The sequence below is a fragment of the Nilaparvata lugens genome, chromosome 13, assembly GCF_014356525.2.
Source record: "Nilaparvata lugens isolate BPH chromosome 13, ASM1435652v1, whole genome shotgun sequence".
Taxonomy (NCBI): domain Eukaryota; kingdom Metazoa; phylum Arthropoda; class Insecta; order Hemiptera; family Delphacidae; genus Nilaparvata; species Nilaparvata lugens.
In genome coordinates, this window is record NC_052516.1 from 15,897,953 (window position 1) to 15,914,367 (window position 16,415).

General features: G+C 34.4%; 1 protein-coding gene across 2 annotated transcripts in view; it reads right to left on the bottom strand.

The window, feature by feature from the left end:
* Positions 1-16,415, bottom strand: part of LOC111052380 (diacylglycerol kinase eta) — a 260,041-nt gene that overhangs the window by 190,030 nt on the left and 53,596 nt on the right. For both annotated transcript variants that reach the window (XM_039439900.1, XM_039439902.1), the window contains exon 2: positions 15,682-15,803. The gene's annotated coding sequence lies outside the window, so the exon portion shown is untranslated. The remainder of the gene's footprint in view (positions 1-15,681; positions 15,804-16,415) is intronic.

Below are 16,415 nucleotides of genomic sequence, written 5' to 3' on the forward strand. Positions count from 1 at the left end.
GAGGTTTTTCGAATTTCATTTCGGGAAACAGACCGTGTGTTTCGCTTAATGTTTGAAGAAAAAAGCTCGTAATTTCACGTGAGAATGGAATGTGTGGTTGCCCACTTTTTCACTTCCTTCCTAACTTTATTCTTCATATTATTTTATATCCTTTCTCTGTCTTTCATAATTCTCCTGCTCTTCATACTCATTTTTCCAATTAATTTTCTTTCAAGTCATTTTTTTTTCATTTGTCTTCCTTTATTACCTTAACGAACTTTTGAAAATGAAAAAACCTTGAATTTGTCAGAGAACTGTTTCTGTTTTGTGAATTTTGCCTTTTGAAAATGAAAAAACCTTGAATTTGTCAGAGAACTGTTTCTGTTTTGTGAATTTATCCTCCCATCTCATAGGTCACATACATTATTTATTTATCAATGATTATACTCATCTATTTTACTATCCATAACGAACTGTAAGTAATATTCCGTTTTTGAACTATTTTTAACGACACTAGTCTAATTTTTGAATATCAGTTATTAAAACTAGTACTCATTGTGGAGCGCTTTCGGTTTATTTAAATCCATTTTCAACTCTGCTGTCTTCTTCTCGTTGTCATTGGTAGGTAGGAAGCGGTCGGTTGGTGTCGGTGGTGTTGGCGGTTTTATTTAAATTTATTATAGAATCAAACAGTTTATGGGATTTGAAGTTCAGTTGTGTACATTAGCAATCCAGCTGCTGGAAAATGAAGGATTGGAATCAAACAGAATCAAACAGTTTATGGGATTTGAAGTTCAGTTGTGTACATTAGCAATCCAGCTGCTGGGAAATGAAGGATTGGAGTCAAACATAATCAAACAGTTTATGGGATTTGAAGTTCAGTTGTGTACATTAGCAATCCAGCTGCTGGAAAATGAAGGATTGGAATCAAACAGAATCAAACAGTTTATGGGATTTGAAGTTTAGTTGTGTACATTAGCAATCCAGTTGCTGGAAAATGAAGGATTGGAATCAAACAGAATCAAACAGTTTATGGGATTTGAAGTTCAGTTGTGTACATTAGCAAACCAGCTGCTGGAAAATGAAGGATTGGAATCGAACAGAATCAAACAGTTTATGGGATTTGAAGTTCAGTTGTGTACATTAGCAATCCAGCTGCTGGAAAATGAAGGATTGGAATCAAACAGAATCAAACAGTTTATGGGATTTGAAGTTCAGTTGTGTACATTAGAATCCAGCTGCTGGAAAATGAAGGATTGGAATCAAACAGAATCAAACAGTTTATGGGATTTGAAGTTCAGTTGTGTACATTAGCAATCCAGCTGCTGGAAAATGAAGGATTGGAATCAAACAGAATCAAACAGTTTATGGGATTTGAAGTTCAGTTGTGTACATTAGCAATCCAGCTGCTGGAAAATGAAGGATTGGAATCAAACAGAATCAAACAGTTTATGGGATTTGAAGTTCAGTTGTGTACATTAGAATCCAGCTGCTGGAAAATGAAGGATTGGAATCAAACATAATCAAACAGTTTATGGGATTTGAAGTTCAGTTGTGTACATTAGCAATCCAGCTGCTGGAAAATGAAGGATTGGAATCAAACAGAATCAAACAGTTTATGGGATTTGAAGTTCAGTTGTGTACATTAGCAATCCAGCTGCTGGAAAATGAAGGATTGGTGAGGAAGCTGAAAAGGAAGAAGCCATTTTGTCTAGTGCTGATTCAAATGTCTTGTGTCCAGTGAAAAGCGGAGCAGTGGAAATGAGTGAAACCCACCTGTGTAGTACAGTCATAATCAGTGTACTAATAATATTAGAATTTGAATAGGAGACCCTATGGTGGATTCTCATGTATGAAGTATTTATTAGTCTTATAGGACAGAAAAAAGCTGCTCATTAGTCCCTAGACTAGATAGCAATCTATCGTTGAATAGAAAAAAAGTTGTGTACAGTGAGTACTAGTTTTAATAACTAATATTCAAAAATTACTGTAGTGTCGTTCAAAAAACGGACAATGATTATAAATATTCAGGCCTTCTTTCCAATGATAGAATAAAAATAAATATAGTAGACTACCCTTTCCTAGTAAAGAATCACTTTTAATTCTTGAAAACAATTACTCCTCATAATTTATTTAATCGCTCTCGATCTAATACGAATATTATAAAATACTAGGCATCAAAAGCCTCCATAATAATATCATGTTTATCCCTTCCGATACCCCTATCAAGTCTCTATATAGCAGACTGTCTTTCTCTCTTTCTGTCTTTCTCTAGCAGACGGTCTTACTCTCTTTCTCCCCTCCCTCCTCCTTCTTCCAGTTTTTCCTCTTCAAATTTCCTCTTTTGTTCTGAATCTGTGAATAACAAATAGTGGGTAGGTGTTTGATTTTGTATTCAAATTTTTTAAATAAGTGCAATATTTTTAAAGTTTTTAATTTATTGTGATTCATTTAGAGTATAAAATCAACCTTCAAAATTCAAAATTTTAAATAATCATTTCTGGACCGAAAATCAAGTGACGAAGCAGTGTGTGACTATAAGTTATAACCTTATCTTTTGGACAACATTAACATTTTATGAAAATTTTTGGAGAGAAATAGTACAGGCTTAGCCTAGTTTTTCGTCCAATGTCATAATTGTATTATGATTATAGTATTTTATACAATAAATAAATAAAATAAATAAATAAATAAAAATAATCTTTTGCTAGACTTTTTTCATGTTTCTTTCATTTTCCCGATTACTCTCCATGAATATTATTAAAAAATAATCCATAATTACTTTCCATGATTATCCGTATCTTATTTTTCTGGATAACTCTTACTTTTTCCCATTTTATTTCCTACTTATTTTATTTTTTGGATTACTATTTGTATTCTCATTGATTTATATTCTCTCCTTTCGCTTCCAATACTCTATCCACTTTGTCAATCTTCACCATCTGTCTATCCTCTAACTCTATCCTCTGTCCATCCCACCATTTTGCTGAATTACTACTTATACTAGTAGTTCTGTGAACAGTAGACCTCACGCAGTTTTCTCATCCACAAGTATCTGATGTCACCTGTTTGAAATGTTAACAAACTCAGTTCTCGTTTGAATTTGTATTCCATATGATATAATTCATCCAGTTCCGTGATAATATTCCTATCTGATGAAAATTAATTTTTTATAATCAAAAATATTATAATTTCTTCAGAACTATTTAGTTCATTTGATTATTTTTAATCACATATTAAATTAGTTTTTTCACATGTGAGAATATTCATACTGATGGGCACGCTTAATATAATACCATGACTGCAAAACAAAATATTGAAACCAAAGACCTTAAAGATGCATACCTCTTTAAAGTCTTTGATTGAAACTATAGAATAGACCTTAGAGAAATAGACACAGCTTCTCCAGATATCTGTGTAATTCACTTGTCAGCTGATTGATTATGAATAATAATTCTATAGTCTGATTAATCCTATCTTCAGAGTAGACGACATATATAGTGATATATCGGAGTATGGAGGAATTCCTTTTCTTTTCATATTATACTTAAAATGCAAAATTTCAAAAAACCTTGTATATACATCGACGCGCAGTTGGAAAAGGAATATTCCTGCCAAATCTCATCGTATTCTATCAACACATTTTGCCGTAATTGTGTTACAGACAGACAAAAGAAAATCCGAGTCTGTCAATCCAGATCCTCATTACGTTTGGTCAATGAATAATATTCTTCCCCCTTCATCCTTGACTTCCAAAAGTCAATCATCCACTCCTCTCTCTCTATCTCTTATTCATCTATTTCCCTCTCGCTTTTCATCTCCATCTTCTAATGCCCTATATACGTGACCCTCAAATGATAATACAAGGATCCCTCTTTCCCAAAAGTTTTGTGAGGATTTTTCACATCTCTCACATACTCACGTACCAACAGTCTTCACTCAATAGCAGCGATAAATGAAAATTTTTCACATCCCACAAAAATGCTCATTCTCCATGTATAGGCCTATCCATCCATAAAACTATAACTTTAGTATTCACACAGAAATATGACGTGATAGGAAACGTTGGTAATTTATCATTTTCAATATTTACTGTGAAATTCGGTGCCCATCTATAATATTACATATTGTAGTAATAATAAAATTAAAATACCCAAAATTGACGTCGGTTATTCTATTCAAAAATGATAGAATAAGGGCCAAGCCACATGTAGCGTTTTTGCACTGGGGGCGGACGAGTCAGCAGGGCAGAAAGTTCTCCGATTGACGCCAACCAATTCAGCCAATCGTAGAGCTTCCAGCCCTGTCGACTCATCCGCCTCAGTGCAAAAACGCTTCATGTGGCTTGGCCCTCAGAAGCTAGTTCTATCAGTTCATATTTGAATGAGCGAAACGAATTCTATGTTTCAAGTCAATCGGCGTTTGTCTGTTTGTTTGTACCGCAGTTAGAGTCGCAGTTGTGGTCCGATTCGGATAAAATTTGGTATACAAGTAGATTGACGCCAACCAAATCAGCCAATCGTAGAGCTTCCGGCCCTGTCGACTCATCCGCCTCAGTGCAAAAACGCTTCATGTGGCTTGGCCCTCAGATGCTAGTTCTATTAGTTGATAGTTGAATGAGCTAAGCGAATTCTATGTTTCAAGTCAATCGGCGTTTGTCTGTTTGTTTGTACCGCAGTTACAGTCGCAGTTATGGTCCGATTTGGATAAAATTTGGTATACAAGTACTTTAAAATAAGGCGGATAAACGTATGTATTTGAAAATTCTGAATTCATCCCCAATTCAATATGGCGGCCTATAATTCGGAAATTTTACCCTAAAAATCAACATAGCTTTTCAAATTGGGCTCATTCTTCTCAGTGCTTCAAAGCGGTATTATTTTATGTATCACGAGTTCAATTCTTTTCAATTTTTGGAATTCGAATTTCCAAATTTCAAGATTCAGATTTTCATCTCTTTAACCGTGCATCCTAGCTCAAAAGTGTAAAGAACTTCTATTTCTCAGTGTCCTCCACCGATCCTATTGAATATATCATCATACTCTAACTCCAATTTGTATGTGTGTTTGTGTGTGAGTAGTGATGTTAGTGAGTGTAGCGAGTTCTACTGTTCTCCGAACTACTAGTTGAGTTGATGATTATCTAGTTGGGTAGTTAATAATCTATAATTTAGCTGAGTACGTTTTTAATAAATTAATTAGAGAAATATTGGTTAGTGCTATTAGTTTGATCCAGTTCTATAATCTCAGTTTCTATTCAGGCCAACTCGCAGACAATGATGGATTACAGGAAAAGAGGTGTCAAATTTGTACAGTGAAATTCACTTTACACAGTCAGCATTCATCATAAATAGCACCATCGCTTTTCATTCAACCAATGCTGTCATTTTTAAATGGATCTAACAACAATAATGTTCAGTTTACACTGTCAGTATCCCTTGCAAATAACATCAATTCTCCCCATTAAATCAATACTGCCATATTGAAGTGGATCCAACAATAATGACGTACATTTTACACTGTCAGCATCCATCAGAAATAACATGGAATACTTCCTGACCAATTAATGCTGTCATTTTGAACTGGATCCAACAATAATGACTGACGTTAACAGTACAGTAATGATGTTCAACCCACATCCTTCCATTAACAGAGAGGACTCTGATTTCAAGTGAATCTTTGGTTAAGGGTAACTCCATTTCCAGACTATTACGTAATTTACAGTATACAATGACCTTACACGGTATAAATGTGTATAACAAGGTACCGACAGGTATTTGGTTTCTCCGGTGGTGGCCTACGGTGGAATTCATCATAAACTTGCAGCTTTTCTTGTGAAGATAACATTAGTGTTTCCCGTTGAACCCATGCTGACAGATCAACGTCAAGGTGGCCTAAACTGAGATCCACTATAATTTGTCAGTATTCTTCATTTATATAACATTAGTGTTTCCCGTTGAACCAATACTGTCAGATTAATGTCAAGGTGGCCTAAACTGAGATCCACCATAATTTGTCAGTATTCTTCATATAGATAACATCAGTGTTCCCCATTGAACCGATGCTGACAGGTATTGTTGATCTCGAAGAGGTAAATGAAGATAATTTACGCCTAGAGGAGGTCTCTTGTTATCATCATTCTATAGATATCATCTGTCAGTATTCCTCATGAATAACACCAATGCTGACCTATTCAACCTATGCTGACAGTTGAAGATGAATCCCACTGTAGATGATCTGATATAATTAATTGCAGTAATTTAAGATATCAAATTTGACGCCGGGAGGAAGTGAAGGAGCTCATAGGCTAATTGATTGTAGTGGGTAGACTGGTAACCATATTGCTTGCTATGATAGTAATTAATGTACTAAAATAGAAGCTGCTAGGGTTTCATTTACGAATTAAATTTGAAACGTAGGAGTTGACAAGAAAAGAACGACTTATCATGAAGCTTGGGTTACAAATAGCCTTTTCATGTTAAGGGTGGCCACTGAGAATATAATACTAGTGGTTCTGTGAAGAGTAGACCTCGCGCAGTTATAAATCACAGTCTCTTCTAAAGCTGCGTACACATATACGCTTTTCCAACCCGCACCGAGCACGCTCCTCCCTCGTACCGCCCTCGTACCGCCCTCGTTCCTCCATCGAACCACAGTCGCACCGCCCACGCACCCATCATGAACGTTACGGAAGATGTTAAATCTTCTCGCGTTCCCCGGTCGAACCACTGTCGCTCCCCGGTCGATCATCAATCGCTCTGCTGGAGTGACGTTCGGTTGCGGAGCAGAGTGAAAGTCTGTACGCACAAACCACTCTCTGTCTCAGACAGCACCGTATCACGCATGCGTTAGCAACGGGTTTTTCCCGTTCCATTCAGTCAGTTCTTTGAATGTAACGTTCTTTGTGATGATGGTTACCGAGCACTGTAACTGGAGCCAATCGTCATTCTATTTGATGAAGATATTATTATTCAATGATCATTTATCATTAAATTCCATATAATAATTAATATATTATCATTTTATTTTATAAAAGAAAGAGTATCTTTGAAAATATAATTAATAAAATATAACAGTTGTTATTTAACTGATGTTGAAAAACACTATACCCTAACTAAGTCAGCATAAATATTGTCATTTCAAAACAAAAACCGAACCCTCAACCTCCCCTTTTACATTTAAAACATCAATAAACATAACTATTTGAAAAACCTCCAATCCCTTCCAGCATATTGCAATTTCAAAGCAAATCCTAACCTATCCTTCCACCTTTGAAATCAAAAAGCATAATTCTACCTGGGCCCTAGCCCTTTCTAGCATATTGCAATTTTAAAGCAAAAACCTAACCTAACCTTATGAAACATATTGAATAATAATCCAAAAAAAACCTAACCACTAACCCCTTGTCCCTTCACATTAATAATTTAGATTTCAAAGCAAATCCTAACCCCTAACTTATCCTTTCACATTTGAAACATCAAAAACTAACTCCAACTGTACCCTAAACCCTTCTAGCATATGGCAATTTCAAAGCAAAAACCTAACCTATCCTAATAACACTTTATTAAATATAACCTAAATTAACCTAACTCTAACCTTTCACATTTAATACTTTAGATTTATTATTCATCATCTTTAGAGCAAAACATTAACATGTGGTTCATTTCATGAACATGTTCATAAACATGTGGTTCATTTCATGAACATGTTCACAAACATGTGGTTCATTTCATGAACATGTTCACAAACATGTGGCTCATTCCATGAACATGTTCACAAACATGTGTTCATTTCATGAACATGTTCACAACATGTGGTTTTTTCATAACATGTTCACAACATGTGGTTCAAAGCAGAATCCTAACCCCCAAACTATCCTTTTACCTTTGAAACATCAAAAAACATAACTCTACCTAGACCCTAGCCCCTTCTAGCATATTGCAATTTTAAAGCAAAAACCTAACCTATCCTAAAAAACATTATTAAATAATAAACGTAACCCCAACTCTTTCACATTTGTTGAACGATAGACAAGGATAGCAACACCATTGCAAATCGTACACTACCATTATAACGTGGACCTCACTATAGATACTCAAAGAATACTTTTGAATAACTATGTTATAACTGTGACTGTTGCTGGCCGTTACTCTGTTTCTGAGACAAAGAGAAGCTGCTCTGTACGCACCTTAATACTGTCAATCAGAGTAAATTCTGTCCTGACCTGTCATGTCGGCGAGATATCGGTGTATGAACGACTAAAAATGGCTGTTTGGATGGTGTATCGACAATGCTAATAATTTGATGTAAACAGCTATATGCTACTTTCATCAAAAGCTTACCGAGTTGAAAGCAGAGAAAAGTCGGGAGAAAATACAATGCTACTTCAAGTTATCAATTGCGTGACTCACTGCATGCAATTAATATTCGACACAACAGCTGTTTTCTCACTAAGTTACATTGAGATATTGAATCGCATGCGTCATTGCATGCAATTTATAATCCACTCGACAGCTGATTTATTATGAATGATTCTTTAGTCTGATTTTTACTCCAATATTGGCGTATGAAGGAGGATCCTTTTCCTTTTATATTATCCTAGAAATACAACATAGTTGGCTAGGTATCTTCCTCTCTTTTTTTCTCTTCTCTAACACACCCAAACACAAAGCCCATGGTTTTTTATTATATTTGTAACATTTCTTGTGTTTTTTATTTGTTTCGTAATTCTTTGTATTTTTTTTGTCTTGTTTTGTGTGTTTTTAATAGATAATAATAAATAAATAAACATTCCCAAAAACCTTGTATGTACGTCGACGCGCAATTTAAAAAGGAACATACCTGTCAAATTTCATGAAAATCTATTACCGCGTTTCGCCGTAAATGCGCAACATATAAACATAGAGGAATGCAAAACCGTCGACTTGAATCTTAGACCTCACTTCGCTCGCTCAATAAACAACCACAAATCGAAGATACGGAAACCAAACATAAAAACTTTTGTTCCGAGCCTTTCGCTGTGATAACACGAACATGTATGACGACATGTGTGTACACACATCTTCAACACACTGACTTTTCCTGGTGATGAATTTTTGGCACTCTATAGGCCTAATGGTTTCTAGGTTTTCAACATAAATCACCAAAAATGGTATAATATGATAATAATGCTGATGTGATCTTTATTTGGACTATTCATATAAAAATTTAAAAAAAATTAATTTTGTTCTCGGGAGAAGAGTAATTAAGAGTTTCAATTATTGAGTGTTTGTAAAAAGTTAGTTTTATCAATTTGTAATGACTATTGAAGTTAACCATGATTAGATGACGGTTGTCACAATAACCAATGAGAGACGGATGAAGTCTTTGATCAGCTTTCGATTATACAGTATTAACCTTAACTTATTTATATTACTAGCCGTCAGGCTCGCTTCGCTCGCCATATCCGTCTAGCCAGGGGCTCCGCCCCCTGGACCCCCGACTGGATCGTCCGAGAATGAGATCAGCAGGCTCGCTTCGCTCGCCTGCATTTTTCATTCGAGCATTTTTATCATAAAAAGTAAATTCGTATAGCTTTTGTTGGTGGGGAGTCCCTTGCGGGAAGGTAGCACCGCCTGAATATATAATTTAAGCCGTCAATGGGCCTTACGACTGTCATACTTCAGCCGGGACCGACAGTTTAACGTGCCCATCCGATAACACGGGAGTGATCTGTTTAAAAAACTTTTGGCTCTCAGTGGGGTTTTGAACCCCACTACCACTTGCTACGCAAGCACTCTATCCACTAGACCACGGATCACTCCATTTTTATCATATCTCAGGACGATCCAGTCGGGGGTCCAGACTAAACGTCTGGCTAAACGGATATGGCGAGCGAAGCGAGCCTGACGGCTAGTAATATAATATTCCCAGGAATAGCTCTGATTGGAGTAGCAGTGCCCAAACAATTTTTCCGCGATAAATGCATTTCAAACTTCAACTTGGTGCCAACCAAACAAAGTCAACTCAACTTAATGCCAACCTGACAAAATTATTAATTTAGTTACCAGTTAACAACTGTAGTTTTGAAGAGGTACTCTCTCTAGATCATAGTTCTATATCATATGGTATGGACATTTTTCAATTATAATTAAGAGAATATACACGCTAAAAGACGAACTTTAAACCCTTAAAAACCACCCTTAGAGTTAAAATATTGCCAAAAGATTTCTTAGTGCGCCTCTAAAGGGGCCAATTGAACAAACCTACCAAATTTGAACGTTTTTGGTCCGGTAGATTTTTAGTTCTGCGAGTGAGTGAGTGAGTGAGTCAGTGAGTCAGTCAGTCAGTGAGTGAGTGAGTGCCATTTCGCTTAAATATATATATATATATATAATATATATATATATTATATATATATATATATATATATATATAGATAAGACAGAATCAATATTTTATTATCTGTCCATCTAGATTCTACCCAACTTTCACAATACTTCAACAAGAAAAACAAGAGTAATACAAGGATGGTATTTCAAGGATGATACCTTCATCAACTTTGCTTTCGCTATTAATAGCAAATTTTATCAGCTCCTGGTCTCAACGGCTTTTGAAGAGCTAATTTCATCATCTCTATAATTGGAGGACATTCGAGAACTTTCTTCGTTAAACTTTTGCTCTCAAAACGACAATTTCTAGTAGCTGACTGGAACAGCTTCACTTGCTTCGGGTAACCGAAAGCATTTTAACAGACTTTTCACACAGATTCCATTCTTTTACAGGTGGGGTGCGCGGTGACAGCGCCCAGAAGAAGAAGAAGAAGAAGAAAAAGAAGAAGAAGAGAAGAAGAAGAAGAAGAGAAGAAGAAGAAGAAGAAGAAGAAGAAGAAGAAGAAGAAGAAGAAGAAGGAGAAGAAGAAGAAGAAGAAGAAGAAGAAGAAGAAGAATAAGAAGAAGAAGAAGAAGAAGATGATGGTGATGATGAAGAAGAAGAAGTAGAAAGGAAGAAGAAGAAGAAGAAGAAGAAGAAGAAGAAGAAGAAAAAGAAGAAGATCAAGGAGAAGTAGTAGAAGAAGAAGAAGAAGAAGGAACTTTTTTAAGGAGGGAGAGATTAGCAAACTACGCTGGTCCATGCGAATTAGTTTCACAAAAGAAGTTGCCAAGATTTTCATGAAAAGCTCGGAAAATGGAAAGCAGCTGGTTAGAAAATTCAATTAGGACTTTGAAAAGTCAATTTAAATTCGTTCATCAGAATGTATTATAATGCCTGAAATCTCTTGCGTATTATATGGGATATCATGGTATTAAAATCCACTTCATTGGCATCATACAATTTTAATTTCAGAGCTTAGTGATATTTTTCTTTGCAGAATTTGTAACACTTGGAATATTGATTTCCTATGGACAAGATATACTAGTAGTTCTGTGAACAGTAGACCTCACGCAGTATTCTCATCCACAAGTACCTGATTGAAACTATAGACCTTATGAAAATACAGCAATAGACTGGCTTCTCCACACATCTGTGTAATCACTTGTCAGCTGATTTATGATGAATAATTTTATTCTATAGTCTGATTTTTACTCTTATATTGGCGTATGGAGGAGGCTCCTTTTTCCTTTAATATTATCCTTGAAATGCAAAATTTCCAAAAACCTTGTATATACGTCGACGCGCAATTAAAAAGGAACATACCTGTCAAATTTCATGAAATCGCGTTTCGCCGTAGATGCGCATCATATAAACATTTAAAATTTAAACATTTAAACATTTAAACATTTAAACATTTAAACATTTAAACATTTAAACATTTAACATTTAAACATTTAACATTTAAACATTTAAACATTTAAACATTTAACATTAAACATTTAAACATTTAAACATTTAAACATTTAACATTTAAACATTTAAACATTTAAACATTTAAACATTTAAACATTAAACATTTAAACATTTAAACATTTAACATTTAAACATTTAAACATTTAAACATTAAACATTTAAACATTTAAACATTTAAACATTAAACATTTAAACATTTAAACATTTAAACATTAAACATTTAAACATTTAAACATTTAAACATTTAAACATTTAAACATTTAAACATTTAAACATTTAACATTTAACATTTAAACATTTAAACATTTAAACATTTAAACATTTAAACATTTAACATTTAAACATTTAAACATTTAAACATTTAAACATTAAGAGAAATGCTAAACCGTTGGTCGGTCAATTATGTTGTAATATTTTTTATAAATTATTCATCAATAATTGATTTCTCTGACTTTTTCAAGACTGCTATTGTATATTTTTCGTAGAAAAAATCATGTTGTGGAACTCTTAAAAAGGAGAGATCTCAGATTAGCTGTCCTTATTTCTTCAGATAAGCTTTCTTTATATTCAGGGAGTTACTCTAAACAATTGGTCAAGTGTAAAATGAAAAGAAGAACAAACGTATGAAAATGAAGAATAAGGAAGAAAATAATAAACCGATAACAGAAAAGAAATTATGAGTTTATAAATTTAGAAAGACAAGAAATGAAGTATCATAGATAGGAGGGATCATGAATGATGTTGATGAGGAGGAAAAGAAGGAAGAGGAGGAGAAGAAGTTAGATGTTGAGAAGAAAGAAGAAGAAGAAGGAAGAGGAGGAGTGAGTGAGAAGACGGTGGGTTAATAAGGAGTACTATGATAACGAAGGGTGAGGAGAAGAAGAGAAAGTGGAAAAGAAAATACTCTAAGATAGCACTTGAGATTGATTCTCATCTTGCTTGATCTTTAATCTCTCATCAGTACCTTTAATTTTCTATGAAAATAGCCATAGAACCTTCAACTTTTAACCATAGAATCATTAACCTTTAATCTTTTGTAGACGTGGAAATAGCCATAGATCCATAGATGATCAACCACCAGGAAGAGAGAAGATTGATTCCAATAAATGTTCACCAAAATACGAACATTTCCACAATTTCCTCACCGTGCACTTACGTTAGACACATTCTCTCGAATTACCAAGTTTGGGAAGTCTGTTTGGAGTAGTCCAACTTGTTGAACTTTAGCCTGACGACAAATTAAAAAAGTTTCAAGTGTTCTAGAAGCTTTCAGTGCTCCAAGCATTGACTCAGGGCGAGTCGAAATTATCAATAGATTTGAAAGACTTGGCCAAAGATGGAAGTTCGGTTTTGTTTGAAAAATGTCAAAAGGTCAACGATCTTACACTAATTTCCCTGGAGAGTTTGTTTTCAAAAAAATATTACCTATGTTTTCGAATTGAATTCCAAATACAGACCAACAGCCCCGCCTGAATACTAATGAATATTGTATAATGAATGAAAAAGACTAAGAAATTGTCAAAAAACCACTGTTTTATTGATAGTTAGAAAGACCGGTTCCGGTTATTACACCATTGTCAATCTATGATAAACTAAAACTAAATACAAGAGCAGCAGAATTTATACTAGTAGGCGAGTACTGTTATTGGTCGAGGGCATGAACGCCTGCCATCAATAAATCAGTGGCTTTTTGACAATTTCTTAGTCTTTTTCATTCAATATAAATAATTACCACAATATCAACTTCTCAACTAAACAAAAAGTGAAATATTGTATAAAGCTAAATTCTCCATTCAGACTATTTGGATTGCTTTCCGGTGGTACGGAGCACACCTAAAACTTTCAATAAACTGATTTCCGAATTTTAATAGCACGATTATATGAGTCTAATATTTTATTATGAATTATCAGTTTGATTCAATCACAGAGTTCAGTCATTATCCGATTATCTCAACAAAGAACGAAGAAAATTGAAACTAATCTATTCGAAAATTCAGGGAAATAGGTCAATTTACTCCAGCTAGTGGACGGATGATTCATTTGTTGAGTAACGTTTGCTTGAAACCTTATGCAATTCGATCTAATTAATAAATAGATTGCTATTAAATCTAATAGCATTTCGCATGAAGTTTTGTTTCTCTGATTGAATCACTTGGAATTGATATAAATAGATTTAATATATTAAATATTTTATCCAATATATGTCTCATTTATTTCTATAGTGCAAATTCATAGTTTTAATAGCATCCAGGGAAATAAAAAGGGAGAATATAAATATGAGCAGTCATTTTATGTATGAATGAATATGAACTTCGAACATAATATTGATTCCGTGATTGAAATAAATATTAATGTTGGAATGTGATTCAGCTTTTCATAAAATGGATTTAATCGTATTAGAAGTGAATGTAAATGGATGTACACTCAGATAAACGTCACTCAAATACCAAATCAGAGCAATCTTCACAAATCTAATTTTTCAGATCACTCCCGTGTTATCGGATGGGCACGTTAAAATGTCGTTCCCGGCTGAAGTATGACAGTCGTAGGCCCATTGACGGCTTAAATTATATTATTCAGGCGATGGGACCTTCCCGCAAGGGACTCCCCCCCACCAACAAAAGCCATACGAATTTACTTTTTTTTACTTCATTTCATCTTCAATTCGTCATATCTTCTCTCCATTCATGAAATCAACATAAATAAAAACTATATTTATTATTTAACGAAAATCCTAAATAAATGCTGTAAATCACACCTGATTTACAGCATTGTAGTGTAAATCCCCCCTGATTTACAGCATTGTATGAATCACAGGGGGTGATTTACAGCATTCATTTAGGATTTTCGTTAAATGATAATTATATATTAATTAGCATTTGAAATGCATTTAATTCTGTATTTAATTCCATCTGAAATAAATAAAATCTGGTGTGGCGCACTCACACAAGTTTCCTTGCCGTTATGAAAATTGATCACCTGACGCTAGTGTTCCCGCGCATCTCAAGTCTACTATTCAAAGATTTGAGCCAGCTGATGACAGGGCAATAACGCTGGAGACATACATGAGGTCTGCTATCTCTTCATAGTCAGAATGATTTAATAGAATCAACAAAAATTTGCAATTGAATATTTCAACTCAACAAAACCGTTATATACACAATAATCACATTTTCTCGAATTTAAAGCTTATTTTCAATTTTAGGTGAAAATGTTACTGAACATTAATTGTAGAGATTTCATGCTCAATCTACTCACTTGATTTTTTTGTTTCAATTGTATCTGAAGCCTGATAATTGGGAATCTATCTGCATTGCTGGGGCGGAGCTCCTGAAATTTTTACAGATATGGGACTTGTGGCAGTTGATAGAGCTTATCGATGACTATTTTAGGTATGAATTTGATCAAAATCGTTGGAGCCGTTTCCGAGAAAATCAAGAAAAACCCTGTTTTTGACAACGTTTTCGTCATTTTAGCCGCCATGTTGAATTGCATTTGATCGAAATTGTTCGTGTCGGATCCTTATAGTGAAAGGACCTTAAGTTCCAAATTTCAAGTCATTCCGTTAATTGGGAGATGAGATATCGTGTACACAGGCACACATACACTCATACACACACACACACACACACACACACACACATACAGACCAATAGCCAAAACCCACTCAGGGGACCTTGAAACGTATAGAAATTTAGAAATTGGGGTACCTTAATTTTTTTCGGAAAGCAATACTTTCCTTACCTATGGTAATAGGGCAAGGAAAGTAAAAAACGTTTGTATTATCACTCATCCTCTCATCCTCTACGCTTGAAATACTTGTTGAAAGCTGCCTTTGTGAATAAATGAATAAATATACATTTTGAGTAGGTCTTACCTTGTGCACTCTTGGTCTAGTTATATTACGACATGCTTTTGGTCACAGTCGAAGATATGTTGTACTTGATTACTTGAAGATTTCTTCTGTAATAACTTGATCCACTGTTGGTTTCCTTCAGCCTGTAAAAAACAATTTTTATAATATCTCGTAATTGAACAGAACAGTTATCCTTTCATGAATGATTTTGGAAGATAAAATACGTTTTGACAGAAAAAGTGATTATTAGTTAATCGAAATTGATCAGGGATGACCTGAGAATTCTGAGACTATGGTGAGGTCCACGTTATAATGACAGTGTTTGATTACATGGTATTGCTATCCTTGTCTATCATTCAACAAAGAGGATAGCGCTATCTCTTTCTCGCTTTGCTCTGTTGCCAGTTCGTCTTTTAACAATGTAGAATTAATGATTCATTAACAAAATATTCCATCTCAATTATGAAAACTCATTATAAAATTATTGAAAAATATAATTTCTTGCTAAATTAATAATATAATTTATTATTTCAAACGAGAATGAACCGTTAATATTACATCAATTAACCTGTATCAGCTATCGTATATAGAAAGCATTGACAAGGCAGAGAACCGGCAACGTCTTTGTCCTATCTTTCTACACTGCTAATATAATGTGGACCTCACTATAGTAGTAGAGTATTATCTCTCTTTATTGTATTATCTCTCTCTTTATCTCTCTTCAACTTTCATGATTGCTCTCTCATTTTTGTGTC